This window comes from Notolabrus celidotus, chromosome 23 (genome assembly GCF_009762535.1).
Source record: "Notolabrus celidotus isolate fNotCel1 chromosome 23, fNotCel1.pri, whole genome shotgun sequence".
Lineage (NCBI taxonomy): Eukaryota > Metazoa > Chordata > Actinopteri > Labriformes > Labridae > Notolabrus > Notolabrus celidotus.
In genome coordinates this window covers 6627966-6651074 of record NC_048294.1, presented here as the reverse complement: position 1 = coordinate 6651074, position 23109 = coordinate 6627966, and the positions used below count along the sequence as shown (strand labels likewise).

The 23109-nt window shown below is 40.0% G+C and overlaps 1 protein-coding gene across 1 annotated transcript in view; it reads left to right on the top strand.

Annotated features, from left to right (window-relative positions):
- The first annotated feature begins 2110 nt into the window (after positions 1-2110).
- ndrg2 (NDRG family member 2) overlaps positions 2111-23109 on the top strand; it is a 56560-nt gene continuing 35561 nt past the window's right edge. Inside the window, exon 1 of the mRNA XM_034677208.1 lies at positions 2111-2413. The gene's annotated coding sequence lies outside the window, so the exon portion shown is untranslated. The remainder of the gene's footprint in view (positions 2414-23109) is intronic.

Sequence of the window (23109 nt, the reverse complement as noted above, 5' to 3'; positions counted from 1 at the left end):
CAAAAACTCACCGTCAAACTTAAAAAAACAAACAGCTTGAATCGTTCCCTACTGTCTGCAAGTTGTCTATGAAGCTGAACACACCTCTACCTGCCTCTGCAGCCTGTGAACGACTAGCTAGCATTGCAGGACTTGTCTTCAGCTCAGCCCACGAAGAATACGACTTAATTCTCACAATTTTGAAAACAAACTTCTGCCGAAGATGAACCGCAAATTTGCGGACTTTAATTAAAGCTGGGGTTGGCAGTCTCGGAAAACTAGCATGAATTTGAATGTAGCATTTCCTCAGGACTCCGTCTAACCCCTCCCCTCCTCCCTCAGAGCTCCTCCAAAACGACGCCCCACCGCTCACATGCACGAGCGCCGCTGACTTGCGACCATATGATGGTGATTGATTCAAAACTGGTCCTCACCAAAACATTATCATAGTGAAAGTTAAAAACACAAACAAACATGGCTGCTGTTAGTACTCACAACTGTCATGCTAGCATTATCCAGTTGTACCAGTGACACGATATCAGGAGAAAAGTTATAACACATATATAATACTGTAACAACTCTACTGTTTGTTAAACATGTTCAGTGTAGATGTTCTTAATTCCTACAGTGTTGATGGTCAGTGAAGGCATCAGGAGAGGTGTAGAGTGTGTGAGCGGGAGAGAGGAGAGACAAGAGGAGAAGTTCTTCATTCATTCAAACATTGATTGTTGCTTTGTTGGTTGTCGTGATCACGGCTGACAGTGACCGGTTATTAAAGCTCAACGTGTTCATGAATCGGCTCGTCATCACTACAGCGTCCGGACGGACGCTACAGTACATATACATTTCTGTAGGACTTAGTAAATGTCATTAATTCTTTTGCTTGTCAGAGCCCCCGTGGTGAGAGCTTTTTAGACTCTGATCCGGAATACAGTCCTGAGCAAAGCACCTCATCGGGTCAGAGGGGACAGGCCCGAGGTCGAGCGAGAGGGGCAGTCAGTAGAGTCAGGGGAAGCAGAGGCAGGAGACGGGGACTCGGAGTGCACGCCGGGAAATGTACGTGCAGGAGGCGAGCAGAACGACAGGACGGGATTTGAATGGTTTAAAATTTTGGCACCCAAAAAAGGCTGATTGGTTGGTGTTTTCCCAGGTTTACTCCGGCTGTAGAAAGCAGCTTTTCTTCGCTCATTTTTAAGAACACATCATGTAATGATTGCCATCAGGACATAAAGATCATTTTAACCAGTATAACAAAAAGTGTATCTAAATCTGATTACCAACCCCAGCTTTAAGGAAAGGAGGGAGCAGGGGGGAGAAAAGGAGGGAGCATGAGGAGAAGGAGGGAGGGAGGGAGAGGAGATGGGAGTTGAGCGAGGGAGGGAGGGAGCAAGAGGTGAAGGAGGGAGGGAGCAAGAGGAGATGGGAGTTGAGGGAGGGAGAATTAAACTTAATAAAGCTTGTGAGAGAAAAAACTATTTCTAGCTGTTTTATTTCTTTCTATTCTACTTTTACTTTTGATACTTAAGTACATTTAATTTGAGCTACTTTATGACTTTTACTCAAGTGTTTTTTTAATGGGTGACTTTCACTTTTATACACCACTGGTCGTGGGTCGTGACTGCTGGTATATCAAATATTCCTCCATGGGACTACAGGAGGTAAACCCCACTGGTTGACCCCCTAAAAAGCACTCACATCCGGGTTTTTGGACCACCTTCGTGTGCCTGAATGTAGCTCTTATCAAAACAACTCCTTTAAGTCACCACTTTCTCCATCTTTCACCCTTTTTTGACCATTTTTCATCTCCAGGTGTTTTTGTTTACCTGCTGGCTTTGGCCCAGGCGGGAAGCTCGCGCGCTCGGCTCAGTTCCACTAGCTGAACAAGGGTGGACTGAACCACTGTGAGCTGTAAGAGGAGGGGTGGACAGAAATATAAGCATGTGATTTTCACCAGATATTGGGTTAAAAATAAGCCTGGTCGAAACCATTATTGTAACAACATGTGTAGACTACATTATTTTACTCTTTCAGGTTATAGTAACATATTAAAATCGTTTTTTTTTTATCACTGATTACACGCGGATAACTTTTCACGTCCCCTAAAAACTCCACCGCTCCATCTCTCCTTTTGATTGACCGCTCCATATTTTTTTCCTCTGTGCTGAATTTTCCTCCTGCTGGAGAAAGGAGATAAAAACAACATTGACTGGGGGGAAACTGAGAGGAAGAATAAGGCACAACGGAGAAATAAAGGAGGTGGAGGGAAAAGTGAAATAACAGGAGAATATCCGGAAGATTGGAGGAACAGGTTTTGGAGAAAGAGCAAGAAGAAGACGCAGCGCAAGTGGAGAACGAGACTTGCAATATACATCTTTTTTTAGAAGTCCTTGCTTTTGTGTGCAGATTTTTGTGATTCTTCTTTGAAGACTGAAAGGTGAGTCCCATTATTTGTCTCCTCGTTGCACAATAAGGCTGTTCTTTGATTTTTGGAAGTGTTTGAGGTCTTTGTGTCCTCCTGGTAAAAAAAAAAAAGTCAGGGAGTAGCCTGTGCAGATTTTGTCATTGTTCATTCAACAGTCGTGCAACAAGGCAGTAAAAAAAAAAGAAGAGAGAGAGAAGAAAAATGTGTTTTTCTAGAAGGAGTGCAGATTTCGGGGTGTGCAAGGTGGCCTCTTTTGCATTATGCAAATGGATGTCAGAGTAATCAGTGCCCCCCTCTGTGTTTTCCTCCTTGATTGAATCCAGAAGCACGCTGCTTTGCAGAGTCAGAAAATAAAAAGAAGCATTCACCTCTGCAGGATTATCATGCTTAAAAAGCAGCTGCAAGCACACAAAATGAATCAATTTGCCTGTTTTTGCATGCACATGACCTGAATAAGTGTCCTATGGAGAGAGTGCGTGTTATTGACGCGCACATGTGGCATCGCCAGCGGCTCTTTGTTTCTCCCCCCTCCCTTCTCCCTTTCTATAGCATCCGACCCAGGCATGACAGTTCAATGGCATGACTCAAACCTCATGCAGACTGAATATAGGGCAATATTGACGTCCTCTTGTCGCATGAACTTGAATCATATATGAACCTGATCCCCAACACCCACTCACCCAACCCCCTTTCTGCACCCTTGTCTGGTGGGCTGTTTCACATCTCTGCTCTCTCCCTTTGTGGTGTTTAAAACAGGGGGTCCCTACAGAGACGCAGCAATTCCAGAGTTAAATATTCCTGAAATGATTAATGTCTTTCTCTAAGTGGAGAGGGGAAGTGAGTTTGGGGTTGCACCATGCAGGGGGGGAGGACTGGGGTGTTTTGGGCTCTTGACGCGCCAGACAAGGGGGTTTAATGTGTGTCAATGTCAAATGGAGGTGTGTCCCCACTGGCCCTGCGCGTGCTCGGATAACATTTGAGAAGGAAACCCAGAAAAATGCAGCAAAGCCCTAAAAAAAAGATGTGTTTCATAAGAGTCCCCCATATGGAATATATGATAGCCAGGCGCAGGAAGGCAAAATGTTATGCTTCTGTGTGTCGTGCCAGACCAAGGACACACATACACACATAGGCATACACACATAGACATACACACATAGACATACACACATAGACATACACACACTAACACATCTCTCATATGTCTACACACTGCTTTACAGACAGGTTTTCACTATGCTGCACACACGCACGCACTCATACGCGCACGCACTCTAGCAGGCTCGCGCGCATATTCTGTGAGTCATACCGCATTTGGAGACTGGCGGCCTCACTGCTCTTTGAGTGGAGTGAAGCCCCTGCTGATAACACGCACGCGCACGAACGAGCGCACAGACACACAGCTAAGAAGGAGAAGACATTGTTCCAGGATTGTGTGTTCAGATGTCCTGAATGCAGGCTGCACAGGGAGGAACGCGCGCACAGGGCTCTATGGACGAAATTATAGTGTGTGTTAAGCCCTGGAAATAACACACATGGACACAAACACAGGACTGTTTGTCTTTGTTGGTCAGAAAAGCTGCTGGGTGTGGTGTCAGAAATCCTCTCTTCTCTTTTTAGTGGCATTTGAGTTATACAAGAATGAGGACCCTAAGTCAGAACACTTGGTGGGATATTAAAGGGTCAGTTCACCCAAATGTAAGCATCATACACCTTTATATCTATACATGTTTTCAGGATATTTGCTGCCAAAATGCCTCCCTGAATCAAAATGAAACAGAAGCAAATGGAGATACATTTGGGACTTCTTTGGGACTACTTCTTTGGAGGAGGTAGACTGTGCATGGGCGGCTGCCGTTCAGTGGGTAGAGTCGGTTGTCCATCAATCAGAAGGTTGGTGGTTCAATCCCAGCTCCAGCAGTCACATGCCGAAGCGTCCTTGAGCAAGACACTGAACCCCAAATTGCTCCCGCTGTTGTTCAGCAGTGTGTGAATGCGCAAGAATTACATAAGCTAACACTGGTGGTCCCTTTTAGCAGGGGTTCCCAAAGTGTGGCTTGGGACCCCCTAGGGGGTCGCAGGACACCAATGGGGGGGTCACGAGATGTCTTTCAGATTTTATTTTTTTTAAGTAATCTAAATTTGCTTATATTACCCATAATTGTAAAATGTAGACAAAGTAGTAGTTACATTTGAAATAAAACCCTGCTAATGAGTACATTTCATTAGTTTTTCTGCCTTTCTTTGTTGCCAGATGACTCCTAAAGTTAGAGTTAGGGTTAGCTAACAGCTAATCAACAAAAGGATCAGCATAGGAAACACAGTCGCATGTGCATGTAGGTAAACTCATTTTGAAGTAGGAAGTAACATGTAACCACTTCGAGGAACAGTGGGGGTCACAAGTCTTTGGCACCTATATTTTGGGGGTCGCGGGCTGAAAAGTTTGGGAAGCCCTGCCTTTACAGCAGCCTCTATCATCAGTGAGTGAATGTGGTGTGAATGGGTGAGTGTGACGAGTAGTGTAAAAGCGCTTTGAGTGCTCAGAAAGACTTGAAAAGGACAAGTCAATTTACCATTACACGGACAGTCTCAGTGACAACACCTATTGGTTATCAAGGAGGCGCGTTCACTTCCACCATAGTGAATATGCTGACTCAGACTAACTTGCGGTCAACTGGGGAACAGGCAAACAGTTGGAGTTGAGGACGTAGCCTTTGACCTCCTGGCTAACGGCTTCAAATAAGCCTTGCTTAGAAGATAGTCTAATTACTGAATGATAACTCATAGCCTCGATATAGGCCTAATCAAAACAAACAAGTTATATGGCATCCAAGGTTCTCAACGCTGCCATAGCCAGACTCCAGACAAACCACCAGAGTGCCCTCTTCCTGATCTCCGGGGAATTCAACCATGTATTTTCTACATAGCTTATTCTGTCTTCTGCACATACTTTTATTATCATTATTTTTTTCATTGTATTTGTATTTATATCTCATTAATTACTTTCTTCTATTAATATTATTTGATATTCTTACTTATTGTGTATAGGAGCAACTTTAATCACTGAATTTCCCCCGGGATAAATAAAGTATTTCTGATTTCTGAAAAACCAAACCCCACAATAGATTTTGAAGTTGTGTTTTTTGGGGCATTTTTTGCCTTTATAGGATAGGACTGCTGGAGAGAGGCAGGACATGTGGGGAGCAGAGAGTGGGGGAAGACATGCAGTAAATGGTAGAGGTCAGGAATCTAACCTGCGACCTCTGCGACCTCTACGACGAGGACTATAGCCTCTTTATATGGGGAGCGCACTTAGACCGCGAGGCAAACGGCGCCCCAACCCCACAATAGATTTTCTGAAAAGAAAAATTATCTCTCAAGATGGAAATTGTTTCCTGTACCAGGCAGCAATGGGACATAATTAGGATTCTTTGACTTTTGGGGTCAGCTTCAAGAGGAACCACAAGTTTAGGCCTTTATAATTCTAATTCACCACCTTTTTAATGTCAGCCTTTTCAAAAGTGAAGTCCAGAGGCGATTGTGGCCTAGCGGTCTAAGCACCCCACGTATAGAGGCTATAGTCCTCGTCGCAGAGGTCACAGGTTCGATTCCCAGCCGTGACCATGTGCTGCATATCTTCCCCCACTCTCTGCTTCCCATGTTCCCTGTCTCTCTTCAGCTGTCCCATCAAATAAAGGCAGAAATGCCCAAAAACACAATACAAAAAAAAAGATTTTCAAAAAGGCTGGATGCAGATATCTTAAGACTTAAGTGAATAAGACCAAAACTTATCCCAAGGCTGGACACAAGGGATGTATGCATTTAGTTGACCAATCAATGGAGCATTGCACCCATGCTAGTTTGCACCAGGGTTAGGCTACTTGTTGGTTAAACAACTTATCAATATATTTATCATTTTAGGCCTATAACTCATATATTGTGTCTAAGCTATAGACACTAGCAAGGGCTGTAGCTCCGGTTCAGGGCTACTGGCATGATGCCATAATGCTCTACTACCCGGATGTAAACAAACACAGATGACAGATGGTATCTAACATTGGCCACATTCAGCAGACCAGTTTGACATCGTCTACCTAAGGACTTGGTGATCCTGTGTTAAGCTGTACAAATGTACAGTGCTGTAAGATGCAGGAGGCTATCCCCCGCATTAAAGGCCTGCCTTTCCATAAATTAATAAATAATACAACTCTCTAAATTATGCTTTTAATGATATCCCTTAAGTATGTTTTTATGTCCACAGTTGTACTCATACATAATCTCTCAACGTATGATTTAACTGCTTACTTTAAATAGCCCATTTGACATCATAGATCTCCCGTAACACCAACACTGTAGACTTTTATAGACCCTCTGTCTCCATGTTCTCAAGCTTATCATGTCGGCGGGAGGACTACTTCTGGACTTCAAAGGCTCTCCTTCTACTCCATTTCAGCATTTAGATATCACAAATCATCGGGTATTTATAGAGGTCACAGGAACAAATTGTTCAGCCGTGCGTGTTTTATTATATATAATTTGATTAGGTGTGGAACTGCAGAGAGCATATTGTGTGACACGGACTCGCAAGAAAAGTCTGTTTATGGACTTAAGTTCTTTATATAAAAAACAAGGAAAAGATCAAGAAAAGACATGCTACTTTTGTGATGAAATCCATTATTTAGTTAAGGTGTCAAGGGAGCAAAGACTTAAATTCATGCCCTTTAATTATCATTTTAAGCTAAATTCTGCCAATTTTCTCTTTCCAGCATATCCACGGATTTGCTTTTTGTTTATCATTGCTGTTAACTTAATACTTCTGGGCTCTGTGCAGATAAAAAAAACTGCTAAATAGGAGTTGTAAAGGAGTTTGTTATCATTTGTTGTGAATAAATAAGCTTATTTATGTAACTAATACATCTAAAAGAAGAAACAGGCTGTAAATCGATCAAAAGGGCAACATAGTCATGGTCAGACTCTATAACTAATGATTTATATATATATATATGTTGTACGATATGCTTATTTTTTACCTCTTTAATTTGAATTTGAATTTGAATTGCTAATAACTTTTTAATATTTGATATTTTATTGGCTCTTGTTTGCTTTATATTTGTTGCACTGCCTACTCTGTTACTGTGACACTTGAATTTCCCCGTTGTGGGACGAGTACAGGACTCTCTTATCTTATCTTAGAGTACTTTTTTCACAATGAGAAATTGCATTGAAGTAGCTATCCACCTTCATTTTATCACTTTATTTCTCTCCATCAACTCAAAACTGTCAACTGTAAGGTTTAGTAAAAGGCTTCAAAGTTGCCGGGTCAATAATTCAGTGTTTAATCCAGAAAACCTCAGTTCTAGAAAGGACACTGTGTCTTTAAATGAGCGAGGCCGTTGCTGTGAAGTTTTTCTGGAGTTGTGATATTTTTCTGTTTGGTCCCAAAAATAAACCCCTCAGCGGAAACAGTCGCCTTTTGGTCTGATGCTACATCCCCAAGTGTTTGTGTGCTGGCCAGACAAATAATCCAAGAGATCAACTTGTTGACATCAGTAAATTGTGGTGGATGGGAGCGTTTCAGGGAAGAGTTGCCAGAGTCTTTTGAGTGACGAACTCAAAACATCTGCAAGTCATGGCTTATACGGTGAAGTTTTCCATCCATGATCTGTGTGATGTTTCCTGTTTGGGCTGGAGGTAGTTTGTCCTTGTATAAACTTCAGATGGGGACGACCCTGTTTGTTAACCCAAGCGTCCATGTTTCATTGTCTCTGCACCATTGACCTTGTTGCTATGGGCGCTATTGACCAATGTGGCCTCATTACTAGATGTACCGCCATTGGACATCGCCTGTGCTCATTTGGATTATCAGTGACAGTTTGACCTTTTGCTCTCCAGGCAGAGTGAAATGTGGCCAAAGGGTTGCTAGGTTTTAAAAAAATACATGACTCTTCAAACACTTGGAAATTTTTTTTGATGCTATTGCTAACTATCTCGCTACTCTCGGTAATGAAATGATTATTTCTAAGACAGAAGTTAATGACAGAGACGTATCATCAATCAATCAGATTTTATTTATAAAGTGCTTTTCATACAATGACATTGTAACACAAAGTGCTGTACATAAAAACAACCTTAAATAGAATAAATTAAGAAAAAGATGCAACCCCCAGCCCTGACTCCAAACCCACCGTGCAATCAGGAAACACTGGAGGTAAAATAAGATGTTGAAACTTCATCCATCCATCTTGACCGCTTATCCAGTTAGGGGTCACGGGGGAGCTGGAGCCTATCCCAGCTGGCTTCGGGCAGAAGGCTGGACAGGTCTCCAACCATCACAGGGCTAACACAAAGAGACAGACAACCATTCACGCATCAGAACCCATGCATGCACTGGGAGAACATGCAAACTCCATACAGAAAGGCACCTGCCTGGCCAGGGATTCAAACCAGGAACCTTCGAGCTTACAGGCAACAGCGCTACCCGCTGGACCACCGTGCAGTCCTGTTAAAACTCAACACAGGAAATTAAAATCACCAAAATAAAATACATTTCTAAGATAATAAAACACTAAAATATTAAACCATTAAAAGAAAATAAGATGCTATACTTAAAATAAATAAAATAAATAAGTACATAAATTAATAAAATAGAATAAAAGTGACTCAAATTTGAACTAGATCATAAATAAATAAATAAAGTAAGGTGAAATAAAACTCAGTTAAAAGCGAGACTAAAAAGGTAGGTCTTGAGTTTGCTTTTAAAAATGTTGATGCTCTGTGCAGCCCTCAGATCTTCAGGTAGGGTGTTCCACAGGCGTGGGCCGTGATAATAAAAAGCTGCCTCACCGTGAGTCTTTGTTCTTACTTTGTTCTTACTTTAGGCTCAATTCACTACACCTGAAGATTTTGCTGCTACAGCTTTAGTTAGTCTGGCTTGACCATTAGCTTTGATGGAAACAGTTTGCTAATGTTAGCATACATTAGCTCGATGTTGTCATGGAAATATTAAACCAACTGTTTGTTTTTCCTTCATTAACCCCAAGAAGCCATGGCCTCACTTCATCAAGCATGACCATTAGCTTGCGACAGGGAAGATGAGCTAATAAACAATTATGATTAGGGTTAGTGTTTGAATTAGGGTTAGGGTTATGATTAGGGTTAGGGTTAGTGTTTGAATTAGGGTTAGGGTTATGATTAGGGTTAGGGTTATGATTAGGGTTAGGGTTAGGGTTTGGATTAGGGTTAGGGTTATGATTAGGGTTAGGGTTAGGGTTTGGATTAGGGTTAGGTTTATGATTAGGGTTAGGGTTATGATTAGGGTTAGGGTTTGAATTAGGGTTAGGGTTAGGGTTTGGATTAGGGTTAGGGTTATGATTAGGGTTAGGGTTAGTGTTTGGATTAGGGTTAGGGTTATGATTAGGGTTAGGGTTAGTGTTTGGATTAGGGTTAGGGTTCGGATTAGGGTTAGGGTTTGGATTAGGGTTAGGGTTATGATTAGGGTTAGGGTTAGTGTTTGGATTAGGGTTAGGGTTTGGATTAGGGTTTGGATTAGGGTTAGGGTTTGGATTAGGGTTAGGGTTATGATTAGGGTTAGGGTTATGATTAGGGTTTGAATTAGGGTTAGGGTTTGGATTAGGGTTAGGGTTAATTTTAGGGTTAGGGTTATGATTAGGGTTTGAATTAGGGTTAGGGTAATGATTAGGGTTAGGGTTTGGATTAGGGTTAGGGTAATGATTAGGGTTAGGGTTTGGATTAGGGTTAGGGTTATGATTAGGGTTAGGGTTAGGGTTTGGATTAGGGTTAGGGTTATGATTAGGGTTAGGGTTATGATTAGGGTTATGATTAGGGTTTGAATTAGGGTTAGGGTTTGGATTAGGGTTAGGGTTATGATTAGGGTTAGGGTTATGATTAGGGTTTGAATTAGGGTTAGGGTAATGATTAGGGTTAGGGTTTGGATTAGGGTTAGGGTTAGGGTAATGATTAGGGTTAGGGTTTGGATTAGGGTTAGGGTTATGATTAGGGTTAGGGTTTGGATTAGGGTTAGGGTTATGATTAGGGTTTGAATTAGGGTTAGGGTTTGGATTAGGGTTAGGGTTATGATTAGGGTTAGGGTTTGGATTAGGGTTAGGGTTAGGGTAATGATTAGGGTTAGGGTTTGGATTAGGGTTAGGGTTATGATTAGGGTTAGGGTTTGGATTAGGGTTAGGGTTATGATTAGGGTTTGAATTAGGGTTAGGGTTTGGATTAGGGTTAGGGTTATGATTAGGGTTAGGGTTTGAATTAGGGTTAGGGTTAGGGTAATGATTAGGGTTAGGGTTTGGATTAGGGTTAGGGTTAGGGTTTGGATTAGGGTTAGGGTTATGATTGGGGTTAGGGTTAGTGTTTGGATTAGGGTTAGGGTTTGGATTAGGGTTTGGATTAGGGTTAGGGTTTGGATTAGGGTTAGGGTTATGATTAGGGTTAGGGTTATGATTAGGGTTTGAATTAGGGTTAGGGTTATGATTAGGGTTAGGGTTATGATTAGGGTTATGATTAGGGTTAGGGTTATGATTAGGGTTAGGGTTATGATTAGGGTTAGGGTTATGATCAGGGTTTGAATTAGGGTTAGGGTTTGGATTAGGGTTAGGGTTAGGGTTTGGATTAGGGTTAGGGTTATGATCAGGGTTTGAATTAGGGTTAGGGTTTGGATTAGGGTTAGGGTTAGGGTTTGGATTAGGGTTAGGGTTATGATTAGGGATAGGGTTAGTGTTTGGATTAGGGTTAGGGTTTGGATTAGGGTTAGGGTTTGGATTAGGGTTAGGGTTAGGGTTATGATTAGGGTTAGGGTTAGGGTTATGATTGAGGTTAGGGTTAGTGTTTGGATTAGGGTTAGGGTTTGGATTAGGGTTAGGGTTTGGATTAGGGTTAGGGTTATGATTAGGGTTAGGGTTATGATTAGGGTTAGGGTTATGATTAGGGTTTGAATTAGGGTTAGGGTTTGGATTAGGGTTAGGGTTTGGATTAGGGTTAGGGTTTGGATTAGGGTTAGGGTTTGGATTAGGGTTAGGGTTTGGATTAGGGTTAGGGTTATGATTAGGGTTATGATTAGGGTTAGGGTTATGATTAGGGTTAGGGTTATGATTAGGGTTTGAATTAGCGTTAGGGTTAGGGTTTGGATTAGGGTTAGGGTTATGATTAGGGTTACGGTTAGGGTTATGATTAGGGTTAGGGTTAGGGTTTGGATTAGGGTTAGGGTTATGATTAGGGTTAGGGTTGGGATTAGGATTAGGGTTAGGGTTAGGGTTAGGATTATGATTAGGGTTAGGGTTAGGGTTTGGATTAGGGTTAGGGTCAGGGTTTGGATTAGGGTTAGGGTTATGATTAGGGTTTGAATTAGGGTTAGGGTTTGGATTAGGGTTTGGATTAGGGTTTGGGTTAGGGTTAGGGTTACGGTTAGGGTTTGGATTAGGGTTAGTGTTATGATTAGGGTTTGGATTAGGATTAGGGTTATGATTAGGGTTAGGGTTTGGATTAGGGTTAGGGTTAGGGTTATGATTAGGGTTTGAATTAGGGTTAGGGTTAGGGTTTGGATTAGGATTAGGGTTAGGGTTAGTGTTCAGACCTGTTCATATTAAAAAGCAAGAGGGCTGGTATCAGAAGTATTTTGTACTTAATATTAAACATTGCAATATTTGCACCACTTGCTAAAGCGCAAATACTCTACCCCAGCAGGGGAAACTTACTTAAGCACATTCAGACTGTCGCCTCACCTGTTGTCTCTCCCAATATTAACATTTACTCCCGCAGTGTTTGCTTATCCAGCAGCTTTGACGATATGCTTGAGCTGTCAAAACAGCTTTTTTTTCCTGAGTTGTTGAAAGTTCAAATTGCAGTTTTACATTTAGCATTGGGGAGATGTGGGGATGAAAAAAAAGGTTAGTGTTTTATTTTTTAAGTTGTGAGTCATTACTTACTAGACAATGCTGGTTTTGACAAGAAAAGAATGGAGTCAATTATCTGACTTTGATTGTGCAAAAATGATAAATGAAGCAAGTATCAATATTGCATGGCATTCTCATAGCTGCTAGAATGTAGATGGCAGTGATTTAAGTGTTGAGAGGTAGATTTATGAGTGGCTACGTAGTAAACTAGGCCAATAAACAGCTATTATTGGCAGTACAGCTTCAGAGGTGGATACTAGTCCCAGAATAACATGGAATCAAATGCTGTTGTCATCTTGAAATAGTCTTTGTCCTTAAAATGACATGCTGACGACGCTGCAGTGATCTTCATTCTAAGTGCACACCAGCTGTTGGGTTTAAATGGACCTGTCAGTGTTGTGACACGAGCACTGCGTCTCTGTATCTCCAAGCCACTGAATAAATGTGAATTATTACTGTAGTAAATGGACTGTGTTATGGTGTTAGATGGTGTTTGATGGCATTTCAGTCGTGGTGGTGTTATTGAGCTGATGTTTTTTGTCTGTGGGCGTAATTGCCTCGAAGGGTTTAGAGTTTTGTTCACTGCTCAGTTTGATTACTGCTGCTCAATTACAGCAGCTACACTCAAAACCATTGGAAAGACCCAGTTCAAGTGGTTTGTCATCCAAACAAACAGGAACATTAATGACTCTGAAGCACATATTTGGAAAAGTACAGTTTTAAAAACAGAAACCAGCAATATTTTTTATATGGAAAATGGATTAAAGGACATTGCGTAATGTTAAAAGCTACAGGAAAATATTTGTAGAATCTACAGGACATGAACTCAACACAACCAGGAGTTTAAATGTCGCTTAATGTTTTCTCGCCCTGAAACAAAACACAGACCCATAAAACAAACCCATTACCAGACCCAGCAGCTGGCTGATTCAGTCAAAAAAGCTCTCCAGTACATTTATTTTTCAGTAAAATACTAGAAAAGACAATGTAAGTCACTAACAAGTAAACACAGTGGAGGTTTTAGCTGGATAATTTTCTAATTTAGGTGGTGGAGACCAAAACAGAGCCCTAAAAAGATTGAAAATTACACCTCCAATCATCAAGTAACCAAAAACAGGCTCTAAATGAATACCATTGCACTAAGTGTTTCTTTGAAGAGTAAAAAGTCAACTGTTTGCTGACAGATTTCAAATCATTTTGTGTATTTTTGTGTATTCAGCTTGTTACGGTAACTAGGGCTGGGTGATAACGATAATCATCGCGAAGAGGCATTGAACAGCCAATCATGTCGCGGGGTGAGAAGGGTGCGGGGCTGAATGTAAACACAGCTGAGACGAGGGACAGCGAGTGGTTAGTCTGACACTGTGCTGACTCTGCTTTAACTTTTAACTTAATACACTTCATTAAATCTACTTTCAGGATGTGGGTAAAGGAAGAGCACAGAGACAACTTCTGCTGTGCATTTCTGACACGTTTACTGTCCACTGCGACCGTAGGACAACTGAGCACCGAACGAGCGTGATGCATTCACTGTACTGTAGGAAACAACATCACTCTGCCTGTAACTCTTAGTAATCTTAAAGGGGAGAGCACAACTCAAAACAATACTCTACTAAACTGATACACAGTACACAATTTGACATATATTTGTTGTAAATGTAAATCAAATTATGGAAATAACCTCAATCTGAGAAAAATAAGAATCTACAAACTAAAACTTCACAAAAATCTAACTTTACACAAAAGACCTGCTTCCTGTTAGCACCGTCAGAAATGATGGATTCAAGAAGTTCATCAGAAAACTAAATCCAGATACAAACTAACAAACTGTCTTCAACTTTCACTCAGGACCAAAAATCTGCATTTCAATTTAAATGAAATAATGATTTGATATTTATCGTGATAATTATGGATATCGACTGATATGAAATATTTTAGCGTGATAACATAATTTTCCATATCGCCCAGCCCTAACGGTAACCCTAACTATCCAAAAAGATCTACATACAGCTTTATATCTTGTTGTAGCAGCTGCTGTGTCATTATTTTATTCAGCCTTATTGCTGTTTTTACATAAAGTCAGTCCAAACAGAGAACACAAACATTCAAGCTTTTCACACGTGCTGTTTTTCTCTGTCATATGATAATGAATTTAAATACAGTTTGAAATTCCTAACTTATGTATTCAATTGAGAAATGTAGCTCCTGTTTATCAAAGTTCCATTGATGAGTTTCATCCGTGAAGAAGAATCCCTTCCTGTCTTTTATTTACACGCTCCAGTTGTATTCTGTACGGCCCACCTGAGTGCAGCTACTGTGAATAACACTGTCTAATGTTGCACCTCAGCCTGTTGGCACCAAGAGACACATTGATTCTTCTCTGTTGACAGTAGATTCAGCTCAGTGTGTTAAAACCCTGCAAACAGGAGCGACCAGCACTAATGCAAGATAAACATTGAAATTTGTGCTCACGGGCTATTAAAAATGAGTCGTTTGGATGGAAACCGAAGCAGAGCAAACAAAACGACTTCTTTTTTTTTTTTTCACACACAGTGGGATCTGCATCTCTGGCTGTGATTATGGGATGTTAATTCAATTTTGGCAAAAGCTTATGAAGAAGAGATGGCTGCCAAATCTCACTATTGACAGTAATCCATGGACAACTAGTGAACAGTTTACTGATTCCTAGAAATTGTGATATTCACAGTGAATTTTAATGTAGGGAAGAAGAAACAGCTTTATCTGTCAGTATTCAATGTACAACAAAATATTAATGTGCTCCGCCTTAAATGCATGACTTTAGGGCATACACAGTCACATAGCAAGCATTCACTAAGTGATGACAAGCAAAGTGCACTCTTAAAAAATATATATTGCAAGGTTGGTAATGTATATTGCATAGTTAACCATGCATATTGATGGTTGATAATGTTTGTTTCATAGACAAAAATGTATAGTGGTTGGTCGATAGTGTATATTGCATAGTTGATAACGTTTCCTACATGGTTGAAAATGTTTATTGCATAGAGAAAAATGTATAGTGCATGGTTATCAGTGTATATCACATGGTTGATAATATTTACTGCTCCTAAAAATGCACATTGTGCAGCTATTAATGTACATTGCATGGTTAATAGTGTAAACATCATAGTTGATAATGTATACTACATGGTTGATAATGTTTATTGTACCTAAAAATAAACATTGCACAGTTATTACTATATATTGCATAGTTGATCATGTATACCTCATGGTTGGTAATTTTTTTGCACCTAAAAATATACATTGCGCAGTCATTAATGTATATTGCATGGTTGATAGTGTATACCACATGGTTGATAATATATACTACATGGCTGATAATGTGCTTTGTATGGTTGATAGTGTTTTTTCACCTTAATATATACATTGCGTAGTTGATAATGTATATCGTACAGGTGATCATGTATACCACATGGTTGACAAAGTATTCTACATTATTGATAATGTAAACCACATAGTTGATAATGTATTCTACATTGTTGATAATGTAAATTACATGGTTGATAACGTATATTGCATGGTTTATAATGTACTGTATGGTACATAGTTGATATTGTTTATTGCGCCTAAATATATACATTGCGCAATTATTAATGTATAGTGCATAGCTGATAATGCATACCTCATGGTTGATAATGTATAATGCACCTAAAAAAATATACGTTGCGCAGTTATTAATGTATATTGCATAGTTAATTTTTACTTCATGGTTGATAGTGTATATTGCATATTTGGTCATGTAGACCACATTGTGGATAATGTATACCACATAGTTGATAGTGTATATTGCATAGTTGATCATGTATATCGTACAGTTGATAATGTATACCATATGGTGGATAATGTATATTGCATGGTTAATAGTGTATAGTGTGATAATGTATATTGCACAGTTGATAATGCATGCCTCATGGTTGATAATGTATAATGCACCTAAAAATATACATTGCACAGTCATTAATGTAAATTGCATGGTTGATAATGTAAACTATATGGTTGATAATGTATAGTCCATAGTTGATTATGTTTATTGCACCTACAAATATACATTGCACAGATGATAATGCATGCTGCACAGTAAAAATGTATATTTTATGGTAGATAATGTATATCCCACGGTTCGTACTGTATAATGCACAACTAAAAACTGTGTATGGCACAGTACAAATTGTATATTGCACTGATGATAATGTATGCCGTATGGCTGCTAATGTTTATTGCATGGCAAAAAATGTATATTTACAATCAACAATACTGTTCATTAGAATTAGCAAAGACGTAGAGAATTAGAGAGGGAGATAATGTGGACGGTGGGTATGTTGGTGGTATGGGAGTCAGTTCATTGTGTGGTTATGGCTTTATTAAATATGAAAGTACTTCTGTGTTCAAACACAGCCGTGTACCGGGCAGTTATTTGGATACGACTCCTTCCATATCTCTCAGGCAGCAGTGTACACTAGTCCAGGTTTCTGTAACGTGAGCTCAGATGTATTTTTACTTTCCGTTCAGGAAGAAGAGCGCTGATGACTGAGTGTGTGTGGGTGATTGAGATCAGTCTAGTCTTATAAATTCTGCCCATGGAAGTGTGCTTTTTTGTTTTATCATAATTGTCATCATGACAGTCTTGGCTGGTTGTAGTGTCTGGTGCATTTTAGACTGGAAGTATAAAAGTGTGTTTTTCATGTTTTTATTTTAAATACTGTGTAGGTGTGCTGAAGCGTAAGTCTCTCAGCATTTGGGTCAGTGCGTATGGATTTTATACTGTGTAGGTGTATGAGATTACAGCAGTCATACGCTGGCATCTAGGGCAGTGCATGTGTGTTTAAGTCTGTGTGTGTGTGTGTTTGTGGGTGCAGAGCTCAGTGCGTTGCCTTATGGCTAGAGGCCAGTCAGAGATAGGCCAGCCGCACAATGCCCTGTCTGTTCCCACAAGTCCAAACAGCCCTTCACAACACCCTATTTATAGACAAACACTCCAACCAAACTCCATTCATATTTCTCAGGTGGGATGTTCACACTTGATTGTGTGAATGCATTTTTTTCGTCTCATATGAGCTGAGCTGCGTGGTGCAAATTTAATATTCTATGATTTTTGAATCCAAATGACCCGAATGTGCCTCTGGAGTCTGGTGCTGTCAGAAGTGACGTCTCAAAATCTGTGTGTGTGTGTGTGTGTGTCTGTGTTTCAGCATTCCACAGCACACACACAGTTACATAATCAGGAGTGTTTGTCAATAGATCCACAGGCACAGGAAGAGCTGAGCGGGGCAGAAAATAAACAGCAAAAACATGCTAGCAGGGGTAACGTACAACCCCTGCTGGTATGAACAATATCCATGTTAAGTGTTTTTTTTAGATAGAGGAGACTGTCTGCGGTTGTGTCACGGATCTCCTAGCAACACAGGCGGCCGCCTTGATGGGAAAGAAACGGCTGCAGGCTAGTCATGGATAAATATGTAAGTGTAGGAAAACAGCGACCTGATACATAGCTCTCTTTTGAAAAGATAGAGCTTCAGGTGCAGTTGCAGCAAATGCAGAAAACAACCCACATAACTATTTTCAGATGAGATGAATGAGAGTTCTCCGGGTTCTCCGGCTTCCTCCCACAGTCCAAAAACATGCTTACCAGGTGAATTGGTCACTCTAGATTGGTCTCTGAGTTCTCAGGCATCCTCCCACAGTCCAAAAACATGCCTATCAGGTGAATTGGTCACTCTAGATTGGTCTCTGAATTCTCAGGCGTCCTCCCACAGCCCAAAAACATGCTTACCAGGTGAATTGGTCACTCTAGATTGGTCTCTGAGTTCTCAGTCATCCTCCCCCAGTCCAAAAACATGCTTACCAGGTGAATTGGTCACTCTAGATTGGTCTCTGAGTTCTCAGGCGTCCTCCCACAGTCCAAAAACATGCTTATCAGGTGAATTGGTCACTCTAGATTGGTCTCTGAATTCTCAGGCGTCCTCCCACAGCCCAAAAACATGCTTACCAGGTGAGTTGGTCACTCTAGATTGGTCTCTGAGTTCTCAGGCATCCTCCCACAGTCCAAAAACATGCTTATCAGGTGAATTGGTCACTCTAGATTGGTCTCTGAATTCTCAGGCGTCCTCCCACAGCCCAAAAACATGCTTACCAGGTGAGTTGGTCACTCTAGATTGGTCTCTGAGTTCTCAGGCGTCCTCCCACAGTCCAAAAACATGCTTACCAGGTGAATTGGTCACTCTAGATTGGTCTCTGAATTCTCAGTCGTCCTCCCCCAGTCCAAAAACATGCTTCACCACATCATTTCATCCGCCACACAAAGCTGAAGTGTTTAAAAAAAAGAATCCAGGTGGGCGGGTCACTCATTTATGTCTACTCAAAGATGTTTTATCAATAACTGTTTAGTGAACACAGCAATCAAAGCAATTAGGCCCCTGCTGCATTAATGGCTCATAATCATTCACTCGACATGGCTTCATTTCAATCAGCTCTGAGCTCTCAACCAGACACTGTTACAGAGAGGAGGAGATCTTTAGTGCCTGTACATCTAATCTGTTTGTCATTCATTCATCTGCATAATCAAGACTGTAATCTCTTGATTACTTCTTTATTTCATGCCAGTAGGAAAAGCTATTTGACGGCATTCAAGTCATGTTTAGAAAACCCAAGTACCTGATCTTAGGATGTTTTCATGGAGCGAGATAAAATGACGTCTTGTACTGTAATTAGCTCTTATCAGCTGAGGATGTGTGTACTGCACGTCAGGGTGGACGAGTTAAGCTGAATGATGCAGCAGCAGCAGGTGGCCATTTTCATGTGCTTCATTTAGCACATGATCTGTTGGATCAGTGTGACTCATCCTGTAGGTAGTTCATGATATGCAGAAGCTTGGAGCAATTCTGGGAATACTGTAGGACAAATGTCACATCGAGAAGGAAGCTTGTTACGAAAGGTTACTGGTTTGAACATTTTATTTATCTATTTATGGATTTGTTTGTAAGGGACAGATTCAGTATACATAACTGAGAACAGCCATCCAATGCAAGTATCACAGTGTTTGTAGTGAATGCTTATTTGCAACACCGGTCCCTATAACACATGTTATATACCCATGTGTATTTATTATAGTGCTTAATCTATCATTACCAACCATAATTTGCTGGCTACTTCAGGGAGAAAATACTTAAAATTAGGTCTGGTATCTGCCAACAAAACATGCACACTGCACTTTTACCTGTACCAAATGTACCCTGTGATGACAAGTACGGCTGTTTTGACCTGGTTGATGCTGACACACTGAGGAGGGTGGTAACAGAACTGAAACCCTCCACATGTTCCCTTGATCCCATCCCTACCTCCCTTTTTAAAACTGTTTTTAATTCTGTATCGGAAGACATACTCACCATAGTAAATTATTCTCTACAGCTGGGTGTCTTCCCAAATGATTTTAAAACTGCTTTAGTGAAACCTCTTTTAAAGAAAGGGAACTTAGACATTTTATCACCAAGTAATTTTAGACCAATTTCAAATCTCCCATTTTTAAGTAAGATTTTAGAGAAACTTGTTTTTATCCAGTTAAATACCTTTTTAAACTCAAATACCAAATTTGAAATGTTTCAGTCAGGTTTTAGAACACATCACAGCACAGAGACCGCCTTACTAAAAGTAGTAGATGACATCAGGAAAAACCTTGACAACAGCAAACCTACAGTCCTGGTGCTACTTGACCTCAGTGCTGCTTTTGATACTGTTGACCACCAAATTCTTTTAAACAGATTAAGTGAGTATGTTGGCCTGTCCGGTAGTGTTTTTAAATGGTTCGCATCCTACCTCTCTAACAGAAATTTTTATGTAACAATCAACAATCAAAATTCTGAACATCATGAGGTTACCTGTGGGGTACCGCAAGGATCAATTTTAGGACCGTTACTTTTTAACTTGTACATGCTTCCCCTGGGCAGTGTCATCAGGAGACATGGCATAGATTTCCACAGCTACGCTGATGACACTCAGCTCTATGTGGCCGTGTCTCCTGATGACACTGGGCCGATTGACTCACTTTTTAACTGCATTTTAGATATTAAAACCTGGATGTCACATAACTTTTTACAGCTCAACCAGGAAAAAACGGACGTACTTGTCATCGGCTCAAAGGCTCAGAGAGAGAAACTGGCCTCCACACTAAATGTTCATGGACTTAATCCAAGCCAAGAAGCCAGAAACCTAGGTGTTTTATTTGATTCTGATTTTAATTTTAAACCACATGTTCGTTTTATCACCAAAACAGCCTTTTATCATTTAAAGAACATTTCTAGGGTGAGGCCGTTTCTCTCTCTGAGCAACACAGAGAGACTAATGCACGCTTTTATAACCAGCAGGCTGGACTACTGCAATGCTCTCCTTTCTGGTCTTCCAAAGAACACAATTAACAAACTGCAGTTAATACAAAATGCAGCAGCTAGAGTTTTAACGAGGACCAGAGGGAGAGCACACATTACGCCTATTTTAAAATCTTTACATTGGCTGCCTGTTGCTTTTCGTATTGATTTTAAAATTATTTTACTAGTTTTTAAGGCACTGCATGGCCTTGCACCAGACTACATCTCAGAGATGCTTTTAGTATATAAACCAGGTAGGTCTCTCAGATCCTCCGGCTCCTCTCTTTTAGCTGTTCCTAAGAGCAGAACTAAAACATTTGGTGACGCTGCTTTCAGCCACTACGCTCCCAAACTATGGAACAGCCTGCCGGAGGATCTGAGAGGAGCTGATGGAGATATTGAGACTTTTAAACGTAAACTAAAAACATATTTATTCAGTCTGGCTTTTATGTAGGGTTTAACAATTTTATTACCTACCTTTTATTAGAATATTGATTTAAATGTTGCTTTATTATTTTAGTAATTTTAACTGTTATCTTATTCTATTTTTATGTATTTATTCATTCATTTATTTAATTTTATTTATCCACTCAGTTTTATTGATATTTTTCAGCCTTAGTTTTATTTTTCAACTCTTATCCTTACCTTTTAAATCTATTTATTTTAACTATTTTTATTTCTTAATTTTGATGCTTTAACTTATTTTAATTACACATATTTTATTTTGGTGTGCATTGGTCTCTATTTTATTTTATTTTTATGTTGTTCTTATTTTTAATTTGTATTTTTATTAGTTTTATTATTATCATTATTATTATCTTCCACTAAAATGTCTTAGCATTGTTTCATTTCTGCTTCTTTCTTGTTTTCAATCGCTGTAAAGCACTTTGGGTTGCATTTTATTTGTATGAAAGGTGCTATATAAATAAAGCTTGATTGATTGATTGATAATCACACCATGTCAACCTTTTACTACTGAAACATTTTTAATACTGCCTGGAATTACTACTATTTAATCAATTTGTAACATTTTTATTTATCTAAATTCCATTTGTAACATCTAAATTGTATTCTATCTTTATTTATTATTATCTTTTTTTTTTTTTTTTACTAGTTTGAACATTTTCTTGATTATATTTGTGTCTTGTTTGCTGCAACAACTGAATTCCAACTGAAGGCCTATCTTTTATAGCCTGGACTGAGGTCTTTAGTCCCAGTTAGGGAAAATCCTAATGCTGGAATTTTTAAAGATATGTTGGATCATACAGCTTCTTTAATTTTGTGGTAGCAGTTTTAATAAAAGCACTTTCCTATGTAAGTAAGACAAAGCCCTGTGAAAATCAATAAATCAATCTTTATTTGTATAGCGCCGAATCACAACAAACGTTATCTCAAGACCCTTTTACAAACAGAACAGGTCTAGACCGCACTCTATGCTAGATTATTATCAAAGACCCAAGATCAAGACAGGATAAGATCCAGTCCCATCTTACAGACACAACTCAGTCTGATCTCATCTTAATCCACCATGAGCAGAGCACTTTGCAGCATTTAGCAAGTTACAGTGGCAAGGACAAACTTCCTTTCACAGGCAGAAACCTCCTGCAGGACCAGACTCATGTTAGACACACATCCGCCTAGACTGAGTTGGGGTTGGAAAGAGGGATAGAGGAGATGAAGAGAGAGAGAGAGAGAGAGAGAGAGAGAGAGAGAGAGAGAGAGAGAGATGATAGTGATGAGATGGATAGTAGCACATCTGTAGCAGCAGGTCATTTACGGCAGCAACTCAGAGGAACCTACAAGACAAGGGAGCAAAGGGACTCCAGACAGGATCCATAAAGAAATGGTTTTTCCAGTTTGTTGGTGAGGAGCTTGGTTTCCCTTTTTCTGTTACCTATAAATTTAGGTTTCATCTTTTTACCAATAATCCCTCTGATACCAATAAATAAAATGTATTAGTATAATTGGGGGAAAACCAGTACAATGTAAACTTTACTTAGTATAGGACAGCACCTTTCACAGACATAGTCACAAAGTGCTTTACAGAGAATCAATGTTGACAAGACAATACAATGAGCAATAAATAAGATAATAAAGAAAGCAGACAAAATAACATCAAATTACAACGGAGGTTGAAAGCCATAACAAACAAATGTGTCTTAAGCTGCTTTTTAAAAGTCTCAGTCGAATCAGCACAGCGCACTTCGGGCAGAAGACTGTTCCAGAGAGATGCAGCCACATGCTCAAATGCACGGTCACCCTTACACACAGCAAGCAGACCCTGATCTGAGGATCTGAGGGGTCTACTGGGGATGTAAGGGGGGAGCAGGTTTGAGATATAAGAGGGTGCTTGATGATGGATTGCTTTGTATGTTAATATGAGGATCTTAAA